The sequence below is a fragment of the Pongo abelii genome, chromosome 7, assembly GCF_028885655.2.
Source record: "Pongo abelii isolate AG06213 chromosome 7, NHGRI_mPonAbe1-v2.0_pri, whole genome shotgun sequence".
NCBI lineage: Eukaryota > Metazoa > Chordata > Mammalia > Primates > Hominidae > Pongo > Pongo abelii.
This window is the reverse complement of record NC_071992.2, coordinates 66,352,170-66,365,301: the sequence shown is the minus strand read 5'-3', so window position 1 is coordinate 66,365,301 and position 13,132 is coordinate 66,352,170. Positions and strand designations below refer to the sequence as shown.

General features: G+C 40.8%; 1 protein-coding gene across 6 annotated transcripts in view; it reads left to right on the top strand.

The window, feature by feature from the left end:
• Positions 1–13,132, top strand: part of PXDNL (peroxidasin like) — a 522,985-nt gene that overhangs the window by 97,483 nt on the left and 412,370 nt on the right. The window lies entirely within an intron of this gene.

Genomic DNA, 13,132 nt, shown 5'->3' with positions numbered 1-13,132 from the left:
GTAGTTTTCTTTTTTTTGTACTATTTTTGACTAATTTTGTTGTCAGAGTAATACTGACCTCAATGAGTAAGTGGAGATGTGTTCTCTAGTCTCCTATTTCTTGGAAGAGATTGTGCAATGTGGGTGTTATTCTTTAAAAAATGTTGTTAGAATTCTCCAATGAAACTATCTGGGACTGACTATTTCATTTTTGAGAATTTCTAAATTACAAATTCAATTTATTTAATAGTTATAAGACTACTCAATTTGTTTATTTCATCCCAATTGAGTTTTGGTAGTTTGTGATTTTTTGTTTAGGAAGTTTTCCTTTTTTTTTTACACTGTCAAGTTTATGAGCGTAAAGTTGTTTGTAGTATTCCCATAGAGTATCTTGTGTGTGTGTGCATGTGTGTGTGTGTTTCCAATTTAGCTAAGTTGCAATATAAAATTGTAAAGAGGGGGCCCTAGAAAGATTTAATCTGAGGAAGTGACATTTGAGGACAAATCTGAAGAGTGAAGAGGAATTACCAAGTGGGGAGAAAGTGGAATGTTCTTGGCAGAGGGAATGTTAGGTGCAAGAGTCACATACTGGATATGCATACCGGAAGGAGCACAGCACGTTTGGGGAGACAGAAGATGGTGACTTTGGCTGAAGAGCAAAGGTGAGCTGAGCCTGGAGAGCAGGGCTGGCTATCAGGGGCAGAGTCTCATAAATCACTGTAAATTTCTACTTAAAACAAAACCCTGAAAACAATAGGAAAACACTGACAGATTTTAGGAGGAAGGTCAGTAAGACTTGCTTTTAAAAGCTCACTATATTTGTAGTGTGAGTGGGATAAAAGGATGCAGAAAAGCCTGTTAGAAGGCCCTGTGGGGTCCAGTTGGTGGGCATTACTGACTTTGGTGTGTCTGCCCAATACTCAATGTGAACTTTGCTGCCAGCATCACAATCCTTTGTTTGTGGTTCCAGTCATCTGCATGACTAGAGGACAGAGCACACGAGAGACTAGGGAAGAGTGAGACTGACAGCTGGGGCCCCTGGGTGGTCAGGTGGCCATACCATGTCAGTCACTGGGGGCTTCACAAATCGACAGGGACAGGTATTCAGTGAGCACAAATCTTAATCCCATCTACATATAGAAAGCATGCTAGTGTGTCCAGAATTGGTGGGTTCTTGGTCTCACTGACTTCAAGAATAAAGCCGCGGACCCTCGCGGTGAGTGTTACAGCTCTTAAGGTGGCGCATCTGCAGTTTGTTCCTTCTGATGTTCGGATGTGTTCGGAGTTTCTTCCTTCTGGTGGGTTCATAGTCTCGCTGGCTCAGGAGTGAAGCTGCAGACCTTTGCAGTGAGTGTTACAGCTCTTAAGGCAGCACGTCTGGAGTTGTTCGTTCCTCCTGGTGGGCTCGTGGTCTTGCTGGGTTCAGGAGTGAAGCTGCAGATTTTCACGGTGAGTGTTACAGCTCATAAAAGCAGTGTAGACACAAAGAGTGAGCAGTAGCAAGATTTATTGCAAAGAGCGAAAGAACAAAGCTTCCACACTGTGGAAGGGGACCCCAGCAGGTTGCCAATGCTGGCTCAGGCAGCCTGCTTTTATTCTCTTATCTGGCCCCACCCACATCCTGCTGATTGGTAGAGCCGGGTGGCCTGTTTTGACAGGGCGCTGATTGGTGCGTTTACAATCCCTGAGCTAGATACAAAGGTTCTCTACGGCCCCATCAGGTTAGTTAGATACAGAGTTTCGACACACAGGTTCTCTAAGGCCCCACCAGAGCAGCTAGATACACAGTATCGGTTGGTGCCCTCACAAACCTTGAGCTAAACACAGGGTGCTGATTGGTGTGTTTACAAACCTTGAGCTAGATACAGAGTGCCGACTGGTGTATTTACAATCTCTGAGCTAGACATAAAGGTCTCCAAGGCCCCACCAGAGCAGCTAGATAGAGTGTCCATTGGTGCACCCACAAACCTTGAGCTAAACACAGGGTGCTGATTGGTGTGTTTACAAACCTTGAGCTAGATACAGAGTGCCGATTGGTGTGTTTACAATCCCTGAGCTAGACATAAAGGTTCTCCAAGGCCCCACCAGAGCAGCTAGCTACAGAGTGTCGATTAGTGTACTCACAAACCTTGAGCTAAACACAGGGTGCTGATTGGTGTGTTTACAAACCTTGAGCCAGATACAGAGTGCCGATTGGTGTGTTTACAATCCCTGAGCTAGACATAAAGGTTCTACACGTCCTCACCAGACTCAGGAGCCCAGCCGGCTTCACCTAGTGGATCCCGCACTGGGGCTGCAGGTGGAGCTGCCTGCCAGTCCCGCGCCGTGCGCTCGCACTCCTCAGCCCCTGGGTGGTCGATGGGACTGGGCGCTGTGGAGCAGGGGGCGGCGCTCCTCAGGGAGGCTCGGGCTGCGCAGGAACCCATGGAGGTGGGGGAAGGCTCAGGCATGGTGGGCTGCAGTCCTGAGGCCTGCCCCGCGGGAAGGCAGCTAAGGCCTGGTGAGAAATTGAGCACAGCGCCGGTGGGCTGGCACTGCTGGGGGAGCCAGTACACCCTCTGCAGCCGCTGGCCCGGGTGCTAAGTCCTCATTGCCCAGGGCCGACAGGGCTGGCTGGCTGCTCCGAGTGCGGGGCCCGCCAAGCTCACACCCACCCGGAACTCCAGCTGGCCCGCAAGCACCGCATGCAACCCCGGTTCCCGCTCGCGCCTCTCCCTCCACACCTCCCTGCAAGCTGAGGGAGTGGGCTCCGGCCTTGGCCAGCCCAGAAAGGGGCTCCCCCAGTGCAGCGGTGGGCTGAAGGGCTCCTCAAGTGCCGCCAAAGTGGTAGCCCAGGCAGAGGAGGCGCCGAGAGCCAGCGAGGGCTGTGAGGACTGCCAGCACGCTGTCACCTCTCACTAGCAGGAGCAATGAGTATTAATGGGGGCCAGTGAGAAGAGATGGGCAGAAAGGAGTGGTGCGGGGGGTCTGACAGAGAACTTTGCAGAAAGATAACTGCACTGAATGTGAACATCTTTCAGACATCAGCAGGGTGAACTGGAGGAGCAGGCAGGATGGAGAACTGTCTCAGAGGCAGAATGAATAAGTCTTGGCCATGAGTTGGTTATGCGGGTGAAAGGAGCAAAGACCATGAGGTCTTCCTGTCTAGTTGGGAGAGAAACTCTTCATCAGGGTAGAAAGAGGAGAAAGGGGAGTGCTTGGCCCTGGCTGGGCCTCGAGCAGGGTGCTCATTCCTTTATTCATTGAAGAAATGCACATTAATGCCTGCTGGATACCAGGCTGCACCTGAATGATAAGCCTAAGGGATTGAATTAGGTAGTCTTGGTCATTGCCCACATGAAAGTTAAAGTCTCATGCAGTGCTTCTTTTTGGGCACATAAGTTTGTCACATATGAAGTCGCAGAACAAAACAAAAATGCAATAAAATCAGATGTCATTGTTGCTGAAACTACCGTAAGGGTTTAGAGTAGAGGACACATGATGTTTCCATTAGTAGAAAAACAGAGTTTTATCTTTTATTTGCATTTTTTTTTCAAATGAGAGAAATGTGGTAAGGAGATGGTCATTTTGGTGGCGAAAATGAAGGTGTCTTTGGGCAGTTGGAAATTCAAACTGGAATCTTGAGGATATTGATGAATGCAGAGGTGCCAAGTTTGTGGGAATGAAAAAACAATCCAGGGAGTACATTTTGAAAATTAGTTTGAAATTCTTTGTATTATGTGCCAATTAATTTTTTAGAGTTGTTTTGGTATCTAAAGAACAACCGCTCTTATGGATAAAGAAATTCATTTTAGGTATTAAAAATGTCAACCTTAAAACTTTGTATATAGTTAACACTTAAAGAAAGAAGTGGAATTGCTTTCTTTTGTTAGTTTTAAGACTCTTGCTTTCCAAACATTTTAATTAAAATTAAGATTTCAGCAATGAATATTTGTTGAAATAAGGGATGAAGGAAATGATGAACTTATCATTTATTCTTTACAACTGCCCTTATGTACCACAAAGGTCTGTCTACCTAAGGGAAAAAACTGGGGCACAAAATATAATTTATAGAGTTGACCTTAGCCAAGTGAGGATAGCTGCCAGGGACACACTTTCAGGTTGCCTTGGGGAATGCTCCCTTTGCCTTTGTTACGAGCAGGTTTTTAAAGACAAACAGGAACAAAGAGTGGGCTGATCCAAAGTTGTTTGACAGGCATTCTCGTTGGTTTACAGAATAACACTGGTTAGTGATTGGCTGTACCCTGTTGAACCATAAGGTGTATGGCATTTTACAGCTACTTGGAGTCAGTCAGTCTGGAGCCTGCCTAGCAAGTGGCTTTAAGGGGTCATCATTTTAGTTAAAAGGGGAGTGAGATATGTCTGCTGTCACCTTTTAAATGCCTTTCTGGGCATGATAATTTAAAGAGGTTCACATTCCTCACATAAAAAGTTTCTTTTCTGTCTTAGGTCTATGATAAACATCAACTGGCATAGTGTACATTCAGTCTATACAAATGTACATAACAATGCCATATTCTGTGCGACATAAATGTATGTTCCTCTCCTCAGAGCTGTTTCTTGCGAATGATAAATACTTTTGAAATCCCCTCTCTTAATTTATTTAGATATAAAAATCACAGGAAAAATGTCAATGATGTTATCTTCTAAATGTCTAACTTAATTTAAAAATTATGGCTCTCTCAAGGGTACAGGCCTCAATTAAAATGTCATTAACAATTCAACTTGGGAGTTTATTAGGTTTAGGATGTGGTGGTAGGCAGGTGGGGGAAAGATAACATTTTCTGGCAGGAACCCCCTAAACCTGTCCAGAAACAGTTATAGAATTTTTATCTCCTTTTAGGCTATTAAGTTGAAGAATTAATTATGATTAAAACAATTTTTAATTAATTAATTAATTAATTAATTTCATTTATTTATTTTTTTCTGAGACAATCTCGCTCTCTCGCCCAGGCTGGGGTGCAGTGGTAGGATCTCGACTCACTGCAACCTCCACCTTCTGGGTTCAAGTGATTCTCCTGCCTCAGCCTCCCGAGTAGCTTGGATTACAGGCGCGCACCACCATGCCCAGCTAATTTTTGTCTTTTTTTTTAGTAGAGACAGGGTCTCACCATGTTGGCCAGGCTGATCTCAAACTCCTGACCTCAAGTGATCCACTCACCTCGGCATCCCAAAGTGCTGGGATTACAGGCGTGAGCCACTGTACCTGGCCACATTTTTAATTTATTTTTAAATGTACAAAAATTGTATATATTTATGGCATCTAACATGATGTTTCAATATATGTTTACATTGTAGAATGGCTAAATCAAGCCAATTAACATGCATTATCTCACATACGTATCTTTTTTGTAATGAGAACACTTAAAGTATACTGTCTTAGCAATTTTCAAGAATATATGTTGTTATTAACCATAGTCACCATGTTGTACAATTGATCTCCCGAACTTACTCTTCCTGTTTAACCAAAATTTTATATCCTTTGATCAACATCTCCCCAATCTCTCCATCCCTATTATGTTTATTTCAATTCAGTGTTTTAAACCTGAGACTTCCAAGACCTTCACTGTATTTGCCTTTCATGCTCAGATTTCTGCAGTTCTAATTTTGCTTTGTAATATTGCTTTGAGTCTCAGCAGCTGCATGCTTGACTTAACACTGTCTTTTAATTTTCCTTGGAGGTTTTAAAGAGCATAGTAGAACATATTGTCTTTACTTGATTTATTAGGTGTCAACATAGGAAATACCAGATGGTTTTGTCTGGTATTTCTGCCATGTATTTAGAAAAATACTTGCTTGAAATTGCTAGGCAAAATGCCTATTTTTATTGTCTATGTCTTTTATCTCTCTTATATTAAGATGTTAACATTGTCATATAAATATTATGTGTTGATGTTGATGAGCTGTGAGTTCCTAAAGAGTTAGAGATTATTCATTCATCAACTTAGACTCCTGTTTCAGAACCCAACTATCACAACCAAGTAATTTCCACCATTTTGAAAGGTCAAGTGAGACTTAAATAGACCAATTCACCTAAACTGTATGCCAAAAGGAATTTAGGGTGTTGAAAGAGTATTTTCTAATATGTCCTATTTTACTTTAATTTCTTTGATTCTTATTCTCAGTGTATAATTTAAAAACTAGTTTGTTTGAATTCACTGTTTATCTCTACCTTCCCTAACAAACTCTTTTTTGAAAATAAAAAATTTTGGAGCTTTAAGTCCTAAAATAATTATCCAAATAAGAAACGTAAAAAGGTGCTATGCTATTGATCTTTCAAAGCTCCGCATTATGCTGACAGTGAGGTTTCATGTAATGACAGGAACTAACAGCCCTTTGCTGATAAGGTGAGAACATCGTTCCTCAGCTTGAAAGATATACTCTAAGTCAATGATGTCTAGAGTTAACCATAAAACATCTATTCAAGATGTTTGTTAACATAAAATGGAATATTCTTTTGCAGATATGTTACTCAAAATTCAAGCAAACCTTCTCATATCCCTTCTTTTGTTTTTTCCTTTATATATAATATATATAAAATATATCATATATCATATATACATATATATGATATATATACATACATATATGTATATATATTTTATATATATATTTTATATATATGTATATATATATATATATATATATAATTTGAGACAGAGTCTTGCTGTGTCACCCAAGCTGGAGTGCAGTGGCAAGACCTTGGCTCACCATAACCTCCACCTCCTGGGTTCAAGCGATTCTCCTGCCTCAGTCACCCGAGCAGCTGGGACTACAGGTGCCCGCCACTATGCCCAGCTAATTTTTGTATTTTTATTAGAGACAGGGTTTTGCCATGTTGGCCAGGCTGGTCTCAAACTCCTGACCTCAAGTGGTCTGCCCACCTCAGCCTCCCAAAGTGCTGGGATTACAGGCGTGAGCTACCATACCTGGCCTGTTTTTTCCTTTATTTATATTCCTCCCTCACTTTGTTCTTCCCTTCTTCATGTTTCCTCCTTTTCTGAGAACAAATCACCAAGAAATGGCAAGAATATGCTTAGTTTTATAAGAAACTAAAACATAGGGTGTGCAAATCTTTTACTTTGTTCTAATTTTATAAAACCAAAATCCAGCAGGTGAGCACACTTGAGTTACATTTTGGAAGCCCATAGCCTTAAACTGCTTTATAGGGTTCATTTGGGGATAGAAATGAGGGAAGGGGGAGGAAAATACGCTACTTATCTGTATTCTTCAGAATGCTAGTGAATATGTTTTTACAGTCTCAAGTAAGATCACTACAGGGTTTTCCTTTTCTTCTTAGATTTACTCTTGGATTTCGTTCTAAAGCAACTGTTTCTAGAAGTCATGCTCATCCACAGATAACTACTGAGCACCTACCATGTGACAGGCACTGTTGCCAGAACAAAGCAGACAAACAGAATTTAGACTCTTACTCAAGGTGACAAATTGCTCTAAAAATGGCCACAGGGCACCTGGGGTTTGTAGTGAACAGAGAAGAATAGATTGTTGAAACCCTCCTGGGATCCCATGTGATATGGTTTGGCTGTGTCCCCACCCAAATCTCATCTTGAGTTGTAGCTCCCATAATTCCCACATGTCATGGGAGGGACCTAGTGGGAGGTAATTAAATTGTGGGGATGGGTCTTTTCCAAGCTGTTCTCATGACAGTGGACAAGTCTCTTGAGATCTGATGATTTTATAAAGGGGAGTTACCCTACACATGCTCTCTTGCCTGCTGCCTTGTAAAATGTGTCTTTGCTTCTCCTTTGCCTTCTGCCATAATTGTGAGGCCTCCCCAGCTATGTGGAAATGTGAGTCCATTAAACCTCTTTCCTTTATAAATTACCCAGTCTCAGGTATGTCTTTATTAGCAGGGTGAGAACAGACTTATACAGTAAATTGGTACTGGTAGAGTGCGGCGCTGTTGTAAAAATACCCGAAATGGTGGAAGCAACTTTGGAACTGGGTAACAGGCAGAGATTGGAACAGTTTGAGGGGCTCAGAAGAAGTGAGGAAGATGTAGGAAAGTTTGGAACTTCCTAGAGACTCGTTAAATGGCTTTGACCAAAATGCTGATAGTGATATGGAAAATAAAGTCCAGGCTGATATGGTCTCGGATGGAGATGAGGAACTTGTTGGGAACTGGAATAAAGGTGACCCTTGCTACGTTTTAGCAAAGAGTCTGGTGGCATTTTGCCCTTGTCCTAGAGATTTGTGGAACTTTGAGCTAGAGAGAGATGATTTGGGACATCTGGCAGAAGAAATTTCTAAGTAGCAAAGTGCTCTTGGGTCCTGTTAAAAGCATTTGGTTTTATGTATTCACAAATGTATGCTTTGGGATAGGAACTTATGTTTAAAAGGGAAGTAAGTACAACATGAAAGTTTGGAAAATTTGGAGCCTGATGATGGGATAGAAAAGAGAAACCCATTTTCTGAGGATAAATTCAAGCTGGCTGCAGAAATTTGCATAAGTAATGAGGAGTCCAATGTTAATTGCCAAGACAATGGGGAAAATATCTTCAGAACATGTCTGAGGTCTCCACAGCAGCCCCTCCCATCACAGGCCTTGGAGGCCTAGGAGGAAAAAAAATGGTCCCAGGCCCCTTGCTGTGTGCAGTCTCAGGACTTGATGCCCTGTGTCCCAGCCATGGCTAAAAGGGGCCAAAGTAAAGCTCAGGTCATTGCTTCAGAGGGTGCAAGCCCCAGGCTTTGATGGCTTACACATGGTGTTGGGCATGTGAGTGCACAGAAGTTAAGAATTGAGGTTTGGGAACTCCTGCCTAGATTTCAGAGGATGTATGGAAATGCCTGGGTGTCCAGGCATAGGTGTGCTGCAGGGCAGAGCACTCGCGGAGAAACTCTGCTAGGGCAGTGCAAAAGGGAAGTGGAGTGGGAACCCCCACACAGTGTAATAGTGGAGCTGTGAGAAGAGGGCCACCATCCTCCAGACCCCAAAATGTTAGTTCCACGGATAGCTTGCACTATGTGCCTGGAAAAGCTGCAGACACTCAACACCAGTTCCTGAAAGCAACCAGGAGGGGGCTGTACCCTGCAAAGCCACAAGGGTGGAGCTGCCTAAGACCATGGAAATCCACCTCTTGCATCAGTGTGAATGGATGTGAGACATGGAGTCAATGGAGATCATTTTTGAGCTTTAAGATTTGACTACACCATTGGATTTCAGACTTGCATGGGGTCTGTAACCCCTTTGTTTTGGCCAATTTCTCCCATTTGGAATGGGTGTATTTATTCAATGCCTGTACCCCCATTGTATCTAGGAAGTAACTAACTTGCTTTTGATTTTACAGGCTCTTAGGTGGAAGGGACTTGTCTTGTCTTTGATGAAACTTTGGATTGTGGACTTTTGTATTAATGCTGAAATGAATAAAGACTTTGGGAGACTGTTGGGAAGGCATGATTGGTTTTGAGATGTGAGAACATGAGATTTGGGAGGGGCCAGGGGCAGAATGATGTGGTTGGCTGTGTCCCCACCTAAATCTCATCTTGAGTTGTAGCTCTCATAATTTCCACATCATGGGATGGACTCGGTGGGAGGTAATTGAATCATGGGGGTGGGTCTTTCCTGTGCTGTTCTTGTGATAGTAAGTCTCATGAGATCTGATGGTATCATAAAGGGCAGTTCTCCTGCACATGCTTTCTTGCCTTCCACCATGTAAAACGTGACTTTGCTTCTCTTTTACCTTCCTCCGTGAATATGAGGCCTCCCGAGCCATGTGGAACTGTGAGTCCATTAAACCTCTTTCCTTTAACAATTACCCAGTCTTGGGGTATATTTTTATTAGCAGCATGAGAACAGACTAATATACAATGTCAGTGTTTATTTGTACATAAATGTTTATTGATTGTTTACTTTTCTGTCTTCTTCCATTAGAGAATTAGAGGGTTAGCCATTAGGGACAGAGATTTCATCTTAATCATCTCTACATCCATGGCATATAGACACATCAATGGTACATAGTAGACAATTGGTAAACTGTTCAGAGATTACTTGGGGGTTTTCTTCCTATCACTCCAAAATAAGGCTTATAGTTTGATGACACCCAGATTGTGAAAATGTAGCAATCATATATTCATAGAATGAGCTAGACATAAAAATTGGTTTTGAAATCTAAAATGTGTAATGAAGGAAATAATTCAGGAAAGGTTATTTGATTATGTTGACACTTTAAAATAGACTTTATTATTTAGAGCAGTTTTAGGTTCATGGCAAAATTGAGTGGACAGAACAGAGAGGGCCCATATGCCATCTTGCTCCTGCAAGCTACCCCCTATCAATACCCTGAATGAGATGTTACAAGGGATGAACCTACATTGACACATATTTATTACTCAAAGTTCATAGTTATCACTTGGGTTCACTCTTGGTGTACATCCTAGGGGTTTTGGCTGATGTGTAATGGCATATATTCACCATTATACTATCATACAGAATAGTTTCCCTGTCCTAAAAGTACTCTGTGCTCCACCTATCCTTCCCTCTTCTCTTCTAACCATTGGCAAACATTGATCTTTTTATTGTCTTCATAGTTTTGCCTTTTCCAGAATGCCATAGTGTGTCACATAGCACATAGCCTTTTCAGATTGGCTTCTTTCACTTAGTAGTGTGCATTTGAGTTTCCTCCATGTCTTTTTATGGCTTGATAGCTCATTTCTGCTTAATAGTTCCTGGTGTGAATGTACTAAAGTTTATCCATTCACCTGCTGAAGGACATCTTATTTGCTCCCAAGTCTTGACAATGATGATTAAACCTTCTATAAACATCTGTGTGCAGGTTTTCTGTGAATTAAGATTTCCTCTATTTGAGTAAATGCCAAGGAGCACAGATGCTGGATTACATGGCAAGAGTATGCTTATTTTTGTAAGAAACTGCCAAACTTTCCCAAAGTGGCTCTACTGTTTTGCATTCCCACCAGCAACCAATAAGAGTCTCTGCTGCTCAGCATCCTCACCAGCATTTAGTGTTGTCAGTGTTTTGGATTTTGGCCATTCTAAATGATTGTGTAGTGGTATCTCATTGTTTTAATTTGTAATTTTCTAATGACATATGATATTAAGTGTATTTTCATATGCTTATTTGTCATTTGTATATCTTCTTTGGTAAGGTGTTAGTGGGGCTTTTACCCATTTTTTGTTTTCTTATTGTTGAGTTTTATTTTTTGGTATATTTTGGATAACTATCCTTTATCAGAAATATATTTTGCAAATATTTTCTTTCAGTCTGTCACTTGTCTTTTCATTCTCTTGACAGTGTCTTTCACATAGCAGTTTTTAATTTTAGTGAAGTCTAGTTTAAGTTATGTGTTACTTAACAATGGGGGTATGTCCTGAGAAATGCATCATTAGATGATTCTGTCATTGTGCTCTCAGGCTACAAACCTATACAGCATGTTACTGAACTGAGTACTGTAGGCACTGGAATACAAGGGTAAGTATCTATGTATCTAAACATATGTAAAATAGAAAAGGTACAGAAAAATACCATATAAAAGGCAAAAACTGGTACACCTATATAGGGCACACACCATGAATGGAGCTTACAGGATGGAAGTTGCTCTGGGGGAATTCAGTGAGTGAGTGGCGAGTAAATGTGAAGGCCTAGGACATTCCTGTACACTACTGTAGACTTTATAAGCACTGTAGACTTAGGCTACACTAAATTTATAAAAAAATTTTCTGTCTTCAATAATAATTAAACTAAGCCTACTATAAAGTTTTTCATTATAAACTTTAATTTTTTTAACTTTTTTGATTCTTTTATAATAACACTCAGCTTAAAACACAAACACATTGTACAGCTGTACAAACATATTTTCTCTCTTTATCTCCCTATTCTATACATTTTTTATTTTTAAAATTTTAATTTTTTTTTCATTTAATACTTTTTGTTAAAAACGAAGACACAAACACACACATTCGCCTAGGCCTGCACAGGATCAGGATCATCAATATTACCATCTTCCACCTCCGTATCTTGTCCCAGTAGAACATCTTTGGGGCAGTAGCACCCATAGAGCTGTCATCTCCTATGACAGCAATACCTTCTTCTGGAACACATTTTGAAGGACCTGCCTGAGGCTAATTTACAGTTTACTCTGAAAAAATATATAAGCAGAAGGAGTAACTAAAATAATGATTAAAAGTATAATAAATATATAAATCAGTAACATAGTCATTTATTATCATTATGAAGTATTATATACTATACATAACTGTATGTGCTAGACTTTTATACCACTGGCAGCACAGTAGGTTTGTTTACATCATCATAACCACAAACATGTGAGTAATGCATTACACAATGACCTTACTATGGTGACGACATCACTAGACAATAGGAATTTGTCAGTTCCATTGTAATCCTATGGGACCACCAGCGCACATGTGGTTCATCACTGACTGAAACATCGTTATGTGGTGCATGACTGTATTTAATACATTAAGCAATAGAATACATATGTGAAATTTAAGGGAACAAAATTTTACTTTTAACTTTTCTTTTTTGTTTACTCTCTTAAAAGGAAAACTTTAGAGAAAATAAATTTAACAGAATCTATTTAAACAAAGAACAATTCATGAACTTGGGAGCACTCAAAACTGGCAGAGCTCAGAGTGCTCTGCTAGAGTGAGCAGTGAGCTTTCAGAGGCTGAACGTGGAAGCAAAGTTAAGACATTTCCTGATTGCCTACCATAGGTGTTTGCCTCATTTAGGCATAGCGTGATTGTAGATCCCTAGTTCCACAGCTAACCTGGTGCTTGACTGTTTGTGATTGACTGAGTCTAGGTGTTTCTTCTTTTTTTTTCCTTTTTTAAGTCAGTTATAAAAAAATGCCCTCCAAGCCAAGTTTCAGTTTGCTTACATAGTGCTCTGGGTACAGAGGAAACCTTAGGCCAAGGGTCTCCTCTTATTTGCTTTAACAACTCTATATTCCCAAAGTAAATTTTTGGGTTTTGTATTCTTCAAAGTGATCCTGCAACAGTAGACAATTGTAAACACCAGCATTGCCATGAAGAGAAATGTTTTTACAGTATTTTGCATTATTGTTTAACTTCATTCATTTTTGTTATGTTGTTTATGTCACAGATGTTTATGGACGCCCACTGTGTAGCAGTACTATGGAATCATTTTTATGT